General features: G+C 38.8%; 1 protein-coding gene across 1 annotated transcript in view; it reads right to left on the reverse strand.

Moving 5' to 3' along the window:
* LOC105221472 (uncharacterized) overlaps positions 1 to 13,801 on the reverse strand; it is a 66,098-nt gene extending 52,297 nt beyond the window's left edge. Inside the window, exon 1 of the mRNA XM_054234392.1 lies at positions 11,652 to 13,801. The gene's annotated coding sequence lies outside the window, so the exon portion shown is untranslated. The remainder of the gene's footprint in view (positions 1 to 11,651) is intronic.
* Between the last annotated feature and the right edge of the window lie 829 nt (positions 13,802 to 14,630).

Below are 14,630 nucleotides of genomic sequence, written 5' to 3' on the forward strand. Positions count from 1 at the left end.
TGCTGTTAACGGTTCATACGTATTTCCGAAATCTCTGAATCTCAAACAAGTCGAATAATTCGTAGCATATGCATACATACATATATGTATATGTGTGAGTATTTGTAAGTGCCGTCAAAAGGGAGGAGAGGGGATTATTGCAGAGTAAATTAAAATAGACTTTGCCCCAAAGCAATGAAAGCGTTTCAATTATAAAATTGGCTTTCATGCCGTAGTAATTCAATTGGGAGCAAATAGCAAAGCTGAAGCAAACTTAGCAGCAGCAGAATAAGAAGAAGACGCCGAAGCAGGAGATGGCGGAATACGAAAAGCGAAGGCAATAAGCCCGACAGCGGCGGCAAAAGTAAGTAGAAAGAAGTAGCAAAGTGTTGCATAGAAAAGTCAAAGTCGCTGCCAAATGGCAACAGAGGATGTGGTAACGGAAGTGACAGAAATTCGCAAAAAGTTAAGGAACACAAGTACAGTATAATGAAAGCGAACAGTGAACAATGAACGACCAAATTTCGGGTGAAATTGGAACAAATGCTCTTCTTACCCCCATTTTAAAAGTTCTGTGTGAGCGCGAGTCAGTGTGATATATAGCTGGTTGCTGGACGCTGAGCGCTACAATCAAATACTTTAGTGAGGCAAAAGTTGCTCCTTGAAGTTTTCTCTTGCTTGCAACTTTCCAACTTGGCCCAGTATTCACACACAAAGCGTAAATAGATTGCCTACACAATGTATGAATTTATAAAGCTCCGCTCATATTAAGAAATAACGATACTTCTCCAGCCGTTGTTGTGCTGGCTGTTTATGCATGTAAGTGTGTGTGTGTGTTTGCCGCTAAGTAGGCGCTATTTAGCTCAGAACCGCAGAATTGTGGCGGATTTTATTAAGGTCCTTTGTTCATGCCAGTGGAAGATGTAAGTAATAGCCCGCAACACATGTACCATGTGTTTGTGTGTAAGTTTGTTGTAATTTTTCATTTTCATATTTAAGTGGGTCCAAGAAGGATTTTTCTCTTGTCTATTACTAAAAGTTTGTGAAAATTGTAACAAATTTAAAATAGCTTTTGTGATAGTCTCGTTCAGTAGTGTCAGAAAGACGGAATTTCAAAATCCATCCATATCTAATTATTTAGGAACACGTATTTCACAAATTAAATTCCCAGAGTATCGAGTTCTTGTTTGGGTTCTACCAAGAAAGTATATTATCTGTAAAAATTCAAGGACCTTGAAATAATTCCTTGAGTTCGTCCCCACCAATTTCTTCAGCTTTGCTTAAGAATCGTATAATAGTAAATAAGATAAAAATGTCTTGTATACAGCATCTACTCTTTGAGCATTAAAGTTCTTTTAGAATATCCAGTTAATGGATGAATACGGCAGATGAGTTTTAGTTTTATGTCGTGAATCCATCAACAAGTGTTGCTTATAAACTACCGATAATTAAAACATGATTGAGGAGTGTTTCAAGATAGAAGTCCCTAAATTTTTTAAAGCATATTAATAATGGATCTCAATCAGAGAGTATCAATGGATACCGTATGTATTCAGAATATGAATTTGAAATATACAGATCAGGGTACATACTAGAGATTTGAGCTATGGCTTAGATTACCCACTTTTTTGAAACGAGATCTCTCTATATCATTTTATTGGACGATATCGAAGCTCACCAATTTGATTCAATTTAAAAATTACACATTCCGTATTCATATTGCACTTAAAAAACTGGTTCAACTCAATATTTAAATTGTATATTTTTACAGTTAACTCGAAATTTAAAATGGATTCGAGTTTTTTGCTGCGCGCACCAACCTTAAAATCACAATGAAATTTTTGCGCGCAAATGGAGATTGGCAGCCGATAGGCAGATAAATACTTACGTAGCTATGTACATATTATGTGGATATCAGTCGATAGGTTTCCCAGCGCTCGCAACAGCTGGTCCAACAACAGGCTTGCGGGCAAATAAGCACAGCGTCCAGCCGCCAAATGAATCGAAAACGAACTCACCGCGGACTTAACCGAACGGAGAAGAGTTTAAATAAATTTGTGAATATTGGGCAGAAGCCAGCAAAATGGGACGCGTCCACGTCGAGCGTTGTGAAAAAACTAGCACCACACCCTAGCAGTGTGCTGTTGTGAGCGGGAAACGTTGAAGATGCTTGTCCCACGGCTCTTGCTCACACCACATTGTAGGACTCAATGCTGGCGCTTTGTGATCCCGTTTTGTGTTGGTCGCTGGGTCGCCTGGCTGTTCGATTGCTCGTTCAGCGGGTTGTTGAACATTTTTTTTGTGCTTCCGTTTGCACTTCCTGTCATTTCCGTTTTTTGTCGCTTCCCTCACAACTTAGCAGCAGCAGCAACAGTATAAGGTTTGAGTGCATAATTTTTAGCGTTGTCTTCAGTACCTTAATGCCGCTGCCGTCGCTTGTTGTTTTCAGAGCTGTATTCTTTTTATAACCTTCCGCCAGCATTTCCGCAGCAAGCCCCGTTGTTGGAGCGCTGTTCGCCATCAAATTTGAAATGACAAATTCATTTGAGCATCGAACACTTTGTGCCCAAGAAGAAATGAATAATTTAACTCGGCAGTGGCATATGGTGAGTGGTGGACGTGGGGAGCATGTTGGAGGCCAACTCGTTGCGTTGCATGGAAATTCTAGTTTGCTGCATTTTGTTGTTGTTTTTGTTTATGTGGGTTTTGTCCGCAGTGTGGCGGCGCATGTTGCAAGAAGCGCATTGTATGGAGTCTACATTGTCGCGGCATTGAGAAATTGTAAAGTTAGGCATCCGTTTCTGTTTGCCATTTTGTATCGCCTGAGAAAACAGTAGCAGCGACAATTGATCACCACCAAGAAAACAACAACAATAAATAGTGCTTATATTACAAAAAAGGAAAGGACAACAAAAAGGTATTTTCACCAGCACCTTCACCTGGTATTAAACGCTGTTGGAACTAAAGAAGAGGAAGAAGTTGAAGAATAAGAAGAATCAGCAGCAGCATGTTGTTATTGTGATCTACTTTGTTGCAGAAAATAATGGCTTGTAGTTCTAAAGTGAATTCCGCGGGAATGGCATGATATACCAAGCAACAAGGGACCAACTTGTGGCGATGTTGCAGGCGTATATGTGTGTGTGTGTGCTTTCGTTTATTGTATTAAGTGGAAAGTAAGAAAATTGAATGTTAAGTGCGCATTTTAAACTAAGAATTCTCAAAACTTCATTGATATAAATTCTATTGCATTTTCGTGAAACTAAAAGGTGTCTGAGATGAAATAAGGAGCATCCGTTGTACCATACATACAGATGTATTAACTCAAAATGGTATTGATAGCAAGCATATTACTGGCCCAAAAAGTTCAATACAATTACATACTAGGTTCAGGAAGAGCCTTCATTTAGCCTTCATTTACTCAGCTCAATACAACATCATTTCAGGATCAGGAAATCAAAGAATCTTTATAGAGCGTAGGAGAAAGAGTGAGAGTTTACTTTAGAGAAGTGTATAAAGCTGTTTCAGAATCCACAACTACTCGTAGATATTTTAAAATCGATCCAAATTCTGGTTAAACATACAAAGATTTTGGGTAAAAGAGGAGGAAGCTACTTACTATATATGATATACTACATACAAATTGGAGAGTTCTCCGAGCTATTTGATACTTCCTTTCAATAAGTGGAACTAATTTTACTGTGATATAATCAATCTATAGTTACTGATTTCATTATATAATGAAACGGAAGTTGTAAACAAATTCCTTCGCACCAACATAAGCCAACCGGTGCTACTTTCAACTTAGTCGGCAATTGAGAAATAATGCTTTCTCTCTAACACATTATAAGCCTCCCATAAAGAGAGATATAACAGTAAAACTAAAGTAAATAAATTGAAATGTTGACAACATTGAATGAAGCGAACCCTGTAGTATACGAAAGAGAAACTATATAGGGTTTATTAAAGAATTTATACGTTGGTAACAGCGAATATTGATAAGATCATTTCCATCCGAAAAAGCAGCCATCGAAATTAACTTTATAGTAAATTTGCTAAAAAGTATACGCCACACTCTTGGAGGTCTTTTCAACTAGAATTCCACTTGTTATAATTTTAGCAGCCTTATGCAAACCCTTACGCCTTAGACAGACATCAAAGATTCTACTCCCCATACTTTTTCATTAAATCATATTAAATATTTTAATAAGGACTAAAGATACTTAATATTTTTAAGAAAAGAAAACAAATATTTACTATTTGTCAAACGCTTGCTTTATTGGTAGCAATTGCAACTATAAATTTTGGTCCAAGTGGTTTAGGTCTATACATACATACATAATATTTTATTATCCTTTTACTTACGCCGCAATCAAAGCAGAAACAATTGAAATCTCAGCTCAAATTATTGAAAAAATTAAATAAATTATATTTTAAGGACATCTAGCTCGAAGTGCTATGAATAATTTTACATTAATCTTTTTTTCCCTACCTTACCTCCCCTTTTTGACGATTTTCTTAATGCTACACAATATTGACCATAAAATGACCCACGAAATATCCATTACAATTCCCCCACACCCGCATAGCGTTAACAACGAACATCAAGAAATTAATAAGTACTAGCACACTCTGCAGGTGATGACTGTGAAAATATTTGCACATAATAAATCTTCAACTTTCATCAAAATTGTTTTGCTAAACAGAAAAAAAGAAACGACGCAAAAAAATAGAAATACAGCGGTGTAAATTGTCATTTAGTGGGGACAATTTAAAACGTTCTTTTTGCCGCATGAAAAAAGTTGGCAGAAACAGATTTACTGAACTCCCACCGCGTCGAGGGGGCGGCAGCAATTACGATGCAGCCAGCGAGCACGGAGCGTACTGCCTGTCGCCATTAGCATAAACAATAATGCGGTGGAACGAATCAACGAACGAGCGAACCAGAGAACGACGAACGAACGAACTAGGGTGCCGGTTACGCGGCGAGGGAATGCGGAATGACTGAATGTTACATGGTTGGGTATTTTATATTTTTTAAACTTCGGTGTGTGTAACTGTGAAAAGCGTGCGGGAGTGTTGCCTACCGATCACTGTTATACCGTTATTTCAGCACCGTTGGTCGTTAGGCAAAAGTGCGTTAGGCCATTTCGTTGCGACGCAGCTAAGTTTCGCCAATTTTTCAGTTTTATACGGTTACGAATGGAACGGTCGACAGGGGTCAAGGCGGCGACGAATGCGGCAGTGAGTTGCCACAGGACAAAACCGCATGTAGCAGCAGACTCGATGGCATGCAGGCTGTGGCTGACAGAGCACACGAATAGCGAGAGCTGGAGAGATACAATGCGCCATAATATGAAATTTATAGCGTTTATTATTAAAATGAAATTTGAACTTTCAACTCCATAACGTTGCAGTAGGCGGTAGGGTGTGTATAGTGGGTGGCAGTATTCCCATGCAGCAAGTAGGGAAGCGTATCACTGCTGTGGCGCCGTTGTCTAACTACAAGTACATAAGCTCCTGCGGTCACATCGGTCCATGCTGGCTGATTTCGTGGCGAAACGATTTTTGTTGAAAGTGGACGTTGGGTCGTATGAGCAACAATGTTGATGTTTAAATTGGAGATGATGTGAAACTGATATGGACAGCCCCGGCGGCGCTGTAACTGTAGTGGGAGACAGATTTTAAGTCCGAAACAATTTTGTGCAGGACAGTTGAAAACTATATATCTGTTGTGCCGTTATGCTGTTGTAATATGACAGTAGGGGCGTTCGTAATGACAATGATATTGCACAAGTGATACTTTGGAATTTATAATCCATTCGATATGGTGGCCATAATCATTGTTATTGTAGGCAGCCGTGGGCCAGTAATGAATTTTGATGTGTTGACTTTTTTCGTACAGAGATTGTATTTGCAGATGTGTGTGTTCTATATATGCCTATGCTGTACTGTATTGTCATCTCTCTGACCATTTTATAATCGCTGAAGTTGAATACGTTCTACATATACGTTTGTGGAATGTATGTATCGCCAAACTCTCAAAAGAGACGTCATTATGTCACATTCTTTCGAGATTTATTATCATTTTATTGAAATGAAACATTGGGGTATTGTTGGAACACTTGATTCATGGAACACTATTAAACTGATAATGATACTAGTTCTTCAAATCTGCATGGAATTGTGGAAGCCCAACATATCCTTCTTTTGAAACTTTAAATGTTTTCTTATAAGATAAGTGTCTTTTGAATTCTCTGACTGATGAAATATAAATCTTATCTTGTGAGAAAATTTAAAAATTATAAATTTTACTTCCGTTGTGATTTGAACCCACAATCTCTTGGTTAACTGCCATGCACTCAAGCCACTCTGTTCTGTTCTAAGTTACCGCGGTGACAGTCTTTTGTCAGACATAATTCAATCTAGCTACTGAGTACTGTTATTTATACATACATACATCCATTACAGTGTAGGTGTCCCTTTAAAGCACCGCTTTCGTTAACTCACTGGCACAGATGAAGAGAGAAGATTTAATAAAATTATTAATACTAAAATATACACATTACATAATACTAAAATATATACATGCCTGTCTGCAAGTGCGTGCGTAAAAGGCAAAGTAGACGCACAAAATGTAATGAAATCCTTGCTCCTCTATAAGCATGCACAAACAACTCTTGAAAAATATAAATTTATTTCACCTGAACAACTCACAATCTCAGCGCTGGCTCAATATTTGCCTCAGACTACTAGTTGCTGGCGCTAGAGCGCAGGTAAATACACCCACGCACGCACTCTCGCACCGATGTTTTGGAAACATCACGTTCCACACCAACAACAACAAACAACACGTTCGCTGCCAAAGACTGCCAAGGATACGGCGACGCATTGATAACGAGGCCATATTTTCAAAGTCATCTCGCATGCGATTTTTTTTGTTTTCCATAAGCTCCGGCTGAAACAACACCATTTCGCTGCAAAAACAATGCCACAAGCGGAAATGTGAATTATGCATGTGCTGCCATCGATGCCTGTGCGTGTGAGTGTTTGTGTGAACCTATAAAAATGGGTTGCCTGCCAGCCTGATTGGTGGGTGTCATAGTCCTAGCGCTCGTTAGACCCGTTTACTGCTGCTCCTGCTGTCTGCCGGGCTTGCACACTGCCTGCTTGTGGGTGAGATATGATAATCATAATGGCAAATTTGTGTTAGGCGAAATAAATAAATGGCTTTGTTATTGCGACTGGGTGAGTAATTGTCAACGCCATTGTTGTTGCCTTGATTGAAGGAGCGTTTTTGTTGTCTTCGATAACATCACCATCGGCGTAATTTCGGAATGCTTGCGCTCTGCCACGGAACACACACATTAATAAATATATCCCTATAAATGACAAAGACATCCATAGGCGTGCGAGGGATATATACAATGCAAATATGAATATATAAATTGTGGACAACGCGTTGCATAAATTTAGGCGTTTTGGATGGCTTTATTTCATAGCTGGTTTCGTAATGCCACTCGGTGGTCGTAGTGTGGCAGTTTTTGTTGTTCTGCAGTTTGGACACTTCCACTCATTTTTAGTGGCCACTTCAAGTTTTTATAAACACACTCACTCAGCTGATTCTCAGCACGAGCAACGTTAAAGATTTTATATTATTAAATATGCTTCACGAGCCCACTTTTGTTATTCATACTCCTCGTTTATGGGCACATAAATCACATCGAATGGGAATTGACTGCGCTCTTGAATGGGCCTTATCTTCGACGAGGAGTGAATAAACGAATAAATATAGTAGTAAATTACTGTTACATTTTATTTCAATTTCCTTGTGAAAGAAAGCCATAAATGAATATATGTTTCAACTAAAAACGAATTCTGTAGAATATAAGAGCATTGGCAAAGTATACATACATATATGCAATAAAATATTTCAGCAGAAACTTTTAATTTTATAAATTTATTTTTGTTGAATATTTTCTACAACAATATTTAATATAAATTGTCGAATATTTTTGTATAAACTACATTTACCTTAATACATACATATATTGTACATACATAACAGTAAGCAAGACCTTAATATTGTACCTTTATCTCACGCGTAGATATGTTGTCGTATACTTACGTATGTATGTATATATATAAATCAGTATGAATGCATGTTTGCATGCACTTTCCGTTGCATTTGACCAACTACCTTCGAATTGTAAAACAAATTCTATGCACTTTTGCTTTCAACCAGCACATATTGACGACTTTCAACACCCATAAACACAAACGCACACGCACCTTTACACGTAAGCGCAACGCAATGGCCTGGCACAGAGCTGAAAACCTCCGCAGCGGACGCACTCACTGAGTGCCAACAGCGATAAGATTGTGTTTTAATTATGCGATATGACTAAATACTATGTTCAAATGAAAATGAGCGCTCGAATGCACTGAATGGCAAGTCAACAAAAGAGAAGGGGAAAGTTTAAGTACGAGCGCAAATGAGGTGACTGATGATCTTTATAAAAACACACAGTGTATTTGCGGTAGCTATGTGTGTGTTTTAGCCATTTGATATATTCGCCTTGTTGAAATGTCCAACGAGCGTAAGTGAGCTGGTGAGCATTGAAATGTTGGCTAGAATGTTTTTGGGGGATGTTCATCAATTTGATATCAGCTGTTAGTAGCTATTAGACGCGTTGACGTCGACAGGATATTTATATCAGCACATTTGCGTTTTTTGTTTTTGTTTTCCACCTCACTTTTTACGGTTCTCCTTAGCGGTTTTGTCCATAAGTGCGCCGTAAGTGACCGACCGTAAATCTAAATTTTTCTCCATTTCGGTTCCATTCACTTATTTCAATTAGTGCACACTTTTCAGCGCTAACGGTGCGGACGAAGCCAAGGATGCGGAGGAACAATTTATGGCAAAGAGCGCGCGTGTTCGTATTTTTTCTTGGAACTGGGAAATTTATTTCACTTTAGAGAAAGTTTGGCGATCAAACACAGTTAACATTGACGTAATCACGCAACAACAACACATAGCATTTGGCCAACGCATTACAAATATTAAATGGCCATAGTTAGTATAGTGCTCCGCGATTATCAACGCTTACTTGAGCACATATCCACTTACATATGTCAACTCATATATATATGTGTGTGTGTGTGTTTCTGCTAACGGATAGTCACGCAAATGTAAATCTGCTGTGAAAGGACATTATTGTAGGAAATATTTGCTTAGTGCTCGCTTCGTTAGCGAGCGTGTGAAGCGTGCTAGTTGAGCGTGATGTGGCGTGGCTGGGTCGAGCATATTTATCGGCGCGTAAATGCCGCAGCTCGAGTGTGGCGAAGCATATTTCTCATTTATGTGGTAGCACCACTTTTATATATACTACAAGGACACAAGGGGCGGCAGGCGTTTTAGAAATGCTATACGAGCATTAAAGCAAACTAGCTTGTTTGCCCCTCTGTCTGTCTGTGCACATATTTATCTATGTAAATAAAGGCAGATAAATATGTAAATCTCTGTGGCTCATTCTTGGTATGGAATGAAGTGCGGCGCAGTTGTTGTTGTTTGCATTAAGCAAGCGTCTGGTCAAAGGGCGAAATAAATAGGTCGCAGATTGAAAGTAAAAGGATAATAAATCGTAAAGAAGTAAAATTAAGTGAATATCTTTTCGGGGTAATAAAGCGAGGTGGTATATGAGTATAGTATCATGAAATAACGTTAAGTGTTGCTGTAGTTAAGTGCAACGAAATCGGGTAGCGTAACAAAATTTAGTCACATATTGTTCAGCGTAATACCCGAATTGTTAAATAATAAAATCACTGGATTGCCACCTATTTGTAAATAAGTATATGGAAAGAAAAAACTATAAATAACGGAGCTTAGATTACCAAAGAAAATAAAAGTTAGAGCATATCTTTGTGCATAGTTGCCACCTGTTTAACATTTTAAATTCAATTAGTTTAATAAAATAAATTAAATATTGCAGTATCCCGAGATATATAGACGCATTTTCAGAAGAGTTGCCACCTAATACCAAAGTCATTGATACAATATTACTCTCAAGTGAAAGGTATTTCGGGAGGATTTTAGTTATGCGAATTATTTTACTGGGATTTATTTTACATTTTATGTATAACCTGTGAGTTAACGCAAATCATTCGTGTCAGCCCTAGCCTAGCTCGAAAAGTAATTTTAACATTTTTCTGTCGTTTTTTTCTTCTTCTAAAGCAATGTACGCCGGAATGATAAATATAACTGACAAGCAAACCTCTATATTGTAAGCATAGATCTATTGCAGCTAATATGATAACTAACGGAGATGTTTGCTGTGCAGCTAGCTGAAAATCTCTCGCTTCCATTTTATCCTGCATTTTTGATATTTCCCAAGCTGGTGAATTACTACAATACAAGCACGAATAAGTAGTTCCGTAGTCTTTATTATACCCAATAACTATACCAACCTAGGTTCAGAATGACAAGAAACGATGAAAATATTCAAATCGTATATACAACAGCTTGTAAAAAAAATTAGGCCAAAGTGTCTAAAAACTATTTCTGTATATATTTTGTAGCTTTAAATGGATTTATTACAAATAAAAAAACAAATAATTACTTATCTGTCAGAGAAGTAACGAAGTTGTCCTTAAGTGTGCAAAGCTTATGTCTAACTAACCTACACACAAATTTCTAACCATTTTTTGTGCTGGACATTTTATTTACCATATTTTATATTCAAATTGTATATACATATTCATAGACCAAGCTTAATAGGAAAAAAATAGTACAACAATACATTTTGCTAAATAAAATTATGTTTAGAAAGTCAAATCACATAAAAATATTTTTGCTTTGAATTCCCGACAACAGTCAATTTATTTTTTTTACTGTGGTATAAAATAGTTTTAGCAAAAGCAAGTTTTCGTCTTATTTTAAATAAACTATGATTTTTTAGCAGGAGTCATTGTAAACTGGGTCTGTATTTCATTCTCAATATGTCTGTGAATACTCGTTTAAACTGGTAGCATCTCTTTTTCTTGCATCCCTAATAAGTTAGGTCAAATGGTTGTTCGATTCGACGGGTCGACAATTTTTGACTATGTCGCTTTTACAAAGCTTCTTTTTCATAAAAATGGGAGACAGTTTTGAAAAATTTACTAAAATCAAATATTTATATATAGAATAACTCGGTTAATCAACTTCTAAAATAATAAAACCTTGATTCTTCAGATTAATCCAATAACCCTACTTTGTCAACTTTCTTATGAGACGATCTTATTTAATTCAGAGAATAATGGAAAAACTATATACCTTTTAATAGCAAAATCCAATTTGAAAAGCGCAGCGGTTCTTCTTTATTTTAATCTAACCTGACAAACTAAAGGAGTCACATTTCACATGGTGAGGAGTTCAAAGCGGAAAGGATTACTAAAGGTATGCGCTAGGAGTAGAAATAAAAACATATAATGAAAGTTCTCAAATATTGCTAGCGCCGATGGGTTGAACTTTTAAGTCGCTTTTGGGTACATACATTCAGTTATGTTAGATAGATATATGTAACTATGTCATAGAATGAGTATGGTAATATATATGCAAAGCAGTAAAGTCAAAAGAAAAGTGAAACTGGCGCAAACTGTTTATGCTGTTTATGAAAAACACATTAAATCCTTACTTATGAAAATGCAATCTGCTTAAATGGTGTTGCGGTCACCAGCCTGAGCGCCTGAGCACCGTGGTTGAGCAGCTTACGCGCTAGACTTGCTAACTGCCTGGCTGGCTGGCTGACACGTTTGTCTCGCTAACGGCTGTGTTGGTCTGCACTATTCGGATAACTGCTATTGTGAACGCCCGCTTGGATATAGTTTAACTGAAGCGTTGTTTGCGCGTCGCTGAAGAGCTGCTCTCGACCGAAATTGATGTGAAACGACAAGAACATTCCGCATAAACCGCATACATGTGCAAATAACTGTATAAATAATATGTGTATATATCCTTTTTGGTAATTCGACACGCTCACAATTTACACGTATCACTAGCCAAGCGGCGGAGATGGTAAGTTGGTTCATAGATAGGCTTACGCACGCAAAGGCCAACTGCGGCGACGAATATTGTATTATATATGCACAATATATCACCAACACCTACACATGCACACAGACATTCGCACTAACAAAATCAAACGCGCATGATTTCTCACACTTGAATTCTCGTAGATTTGTAAATGTATATGTGGCTGCGTGGCGCTTGAGTGTGAGCGCCTGTTTGGGAGCTTTTCGAACTTTTGTTCACAGCGCGCACAGACAGACACAATAACTGTATAACTGGGACCTAAGGATTAACGTAACAAAGTAACTGCTGACAGCGGAGATGCACACAGAAAAGATATGAAGACTTGAGCGTTGCACGTTTGGGGTTTGATTAAGTTAAGGCAGCGACGTACGCGCAATATGGTTAAGGGACTCTTTTTTACTTTGTATCTACTCACTTTTGTTGTTGTTGTTATTATAATGTTGCTGTCGCTTAAGCGCACTTATCCCGGTGATTTTGCTCTTTCAGCATTTCAGCACAGGATAATATTTCAACTAGTCTTAACAACGCGCCTTTGCGTAGCGTCCGTCGCCTGTGTTTCTAGCGCGACGCCTTCAACACGCACACACACAGATGTACAACTTCAACGTAGTTGGTTGAAACAAAGGCATTTGATGCTTGTTAGTGTCCTTTTGCATGCCGCGCGGCCAAAGCATTGTGCGCACAGACTTTCAGCACTCTTCTAATCCTTTTAATAATCTACTATTGTTAGCGCGCGGCATCAACTTGTCGTTTTTCTTGCTTCGCGCGTTTGTTATTACATTTGTTGTTGTTGTTGTTAAAACCACAGTAACAGTATGACAACAGAAACTTTTTATGACACTTTAATGAGGCGCGCAGTAACACGGTCGCGCGTTGCTAATGAAACCGCGCGCTTTACGCGGATTCCTGCGCGTCGCTAGTCAGAAGTTAGTTAGTGAGATTGGTTTGTAGTATACCGTTATTGTTGTGCAGTTTTTGTGTTAGTAATGGTGTGCGCGCTTTACAACTCATTAATATGCTCGCGTGATAGCAGCGCGCTTTGTTGACTACACTTTCGAACAGGTAAAGTTGCAAAGCACTTGTTCGGGCACGCAGATTGTGATTACAGCCCGACGCTTCGAGTATGCGTTTTATTTAATGACCACGTATATACACTTATATCCGTACTTTTTACAATAAACTTTAAGTTGAGCATAAACACTTTAAGAGGATTAAATTTTTCGCTCCGCTTAATTGTAATTTGTATATCTTAAGGACACCTAGGTTGGATGCGCGTCCAGCGTTCGCTGTTACTCTTTATTCTCACGTTTGTATTATTTTGCGTTAAGCCGTTGATTGTTTGCTTTTGTAATGGAAAATTGAAAAACAATGGTTTACCAATGCTGACACTGACAGCAACAGCCTTGCGAAGAATATACGTCACTAAGTGGAAAGCACTGAATAGGCCGGTTGGCGTGCACGGCACGACGCGACACGTATAAACAAAACATACACGCGCACCGGCTATTTACACGTTTGGTACAGCGTCCACTTTAAATCGCCCCGAGACGTGTGGCGAACGTGCGATCGGATATTAAAGAATTTGTTTTAGGACTGGGAAGATTAGCTACGGATTGAAAAGAGCAGCGCGTGAAGTTAGAGATTCAGCGTAGTAACTTTAGTGAGTAATGTTTGTAAGTCCTTTTAGCCGTGACTCAATTGTAAACACACAACGTTTTCTTCTTCTTGTTCATTTGCTTGATTTAGCGGTTGGCTTTCTACCGTGTTGCGCTTTTCAGTTCACCAGCGCACTGTCTACCGCTTAACGCGAATGCTAAGTACGACTGAAACCGAGCTGAGAAAGCTAACAGCTCGACAGGATATCAATCTCTCTAACCCCCACCTAGCGTAGACGCTAAACTAATAACATTTCTCCAGCGCTTCGTGTGGGCACATGCGCCTCGTACGCCGGTCCTGCACAAACAGAGAGCCACGGTTGCCATTTTGGCGAGAGCACACAAAACAAATGAGCTCAACATAAAGAACAACAAAGAGCACAGTATTTACTTGGCATTCCTTTGAATCTACAACAGCTCACCCCACACAGGAGTAGAATGTACGGAGCGCATATGGCGACTGCAGGACACATGTCACTAAAACATTAATGGGCCTTACAAGCACACTCATATCTACTTACGAATGTTTGGTTGTTTGTTTGTGTGAGTGTACTTGTCAGCCTGTTTGCTGGCAGCTCACATTCGGCCGAAAGTGTTGTCAATTGGCACGTCCGTGGCGGTCTTATGCTGTTGGCTAGTCTGTTCAGCCATCACCGGCAGTCACCATGTGTCCGTTTTCAGACTACGATGTGCTGCTGAAGATGCTGTTGTCATTATTCTCGCCCGTTGCTCATGGCGTCTGCAATGTGGTCGAATGCCTGCTGCTTCACAGCGCTGCAGTTAACTTTCGAGGAGGCGGAAGTGGAAAGGCTACTGCTGGGAATTCAGCAGATAAAGCCGGTCCGACTCACACGTAAATGTGTTATTCCTAGCGGATTTACCAGTTGTGTAAATAGTCTTTCCTGTTTCTCATAATGTTTCTAAGT

Source organism: Zeugodacus cucurbitae, chromosome 6 (genome assembly GCF_028554725.1).
Source record: "Zeugodacus cucurbitae isolate PBARC_wt_2022May chromosome 6, idZeuCucr1.2, whole genome shotgun sequence".
NCBI classification, from domain to species: domain Eukaryota; kingdom Metazoa; phylum Arthropoda; class Insecta; order Diptera; family Tephritidae; genus Zeugodacus; species Zeugodacus cucurbitae.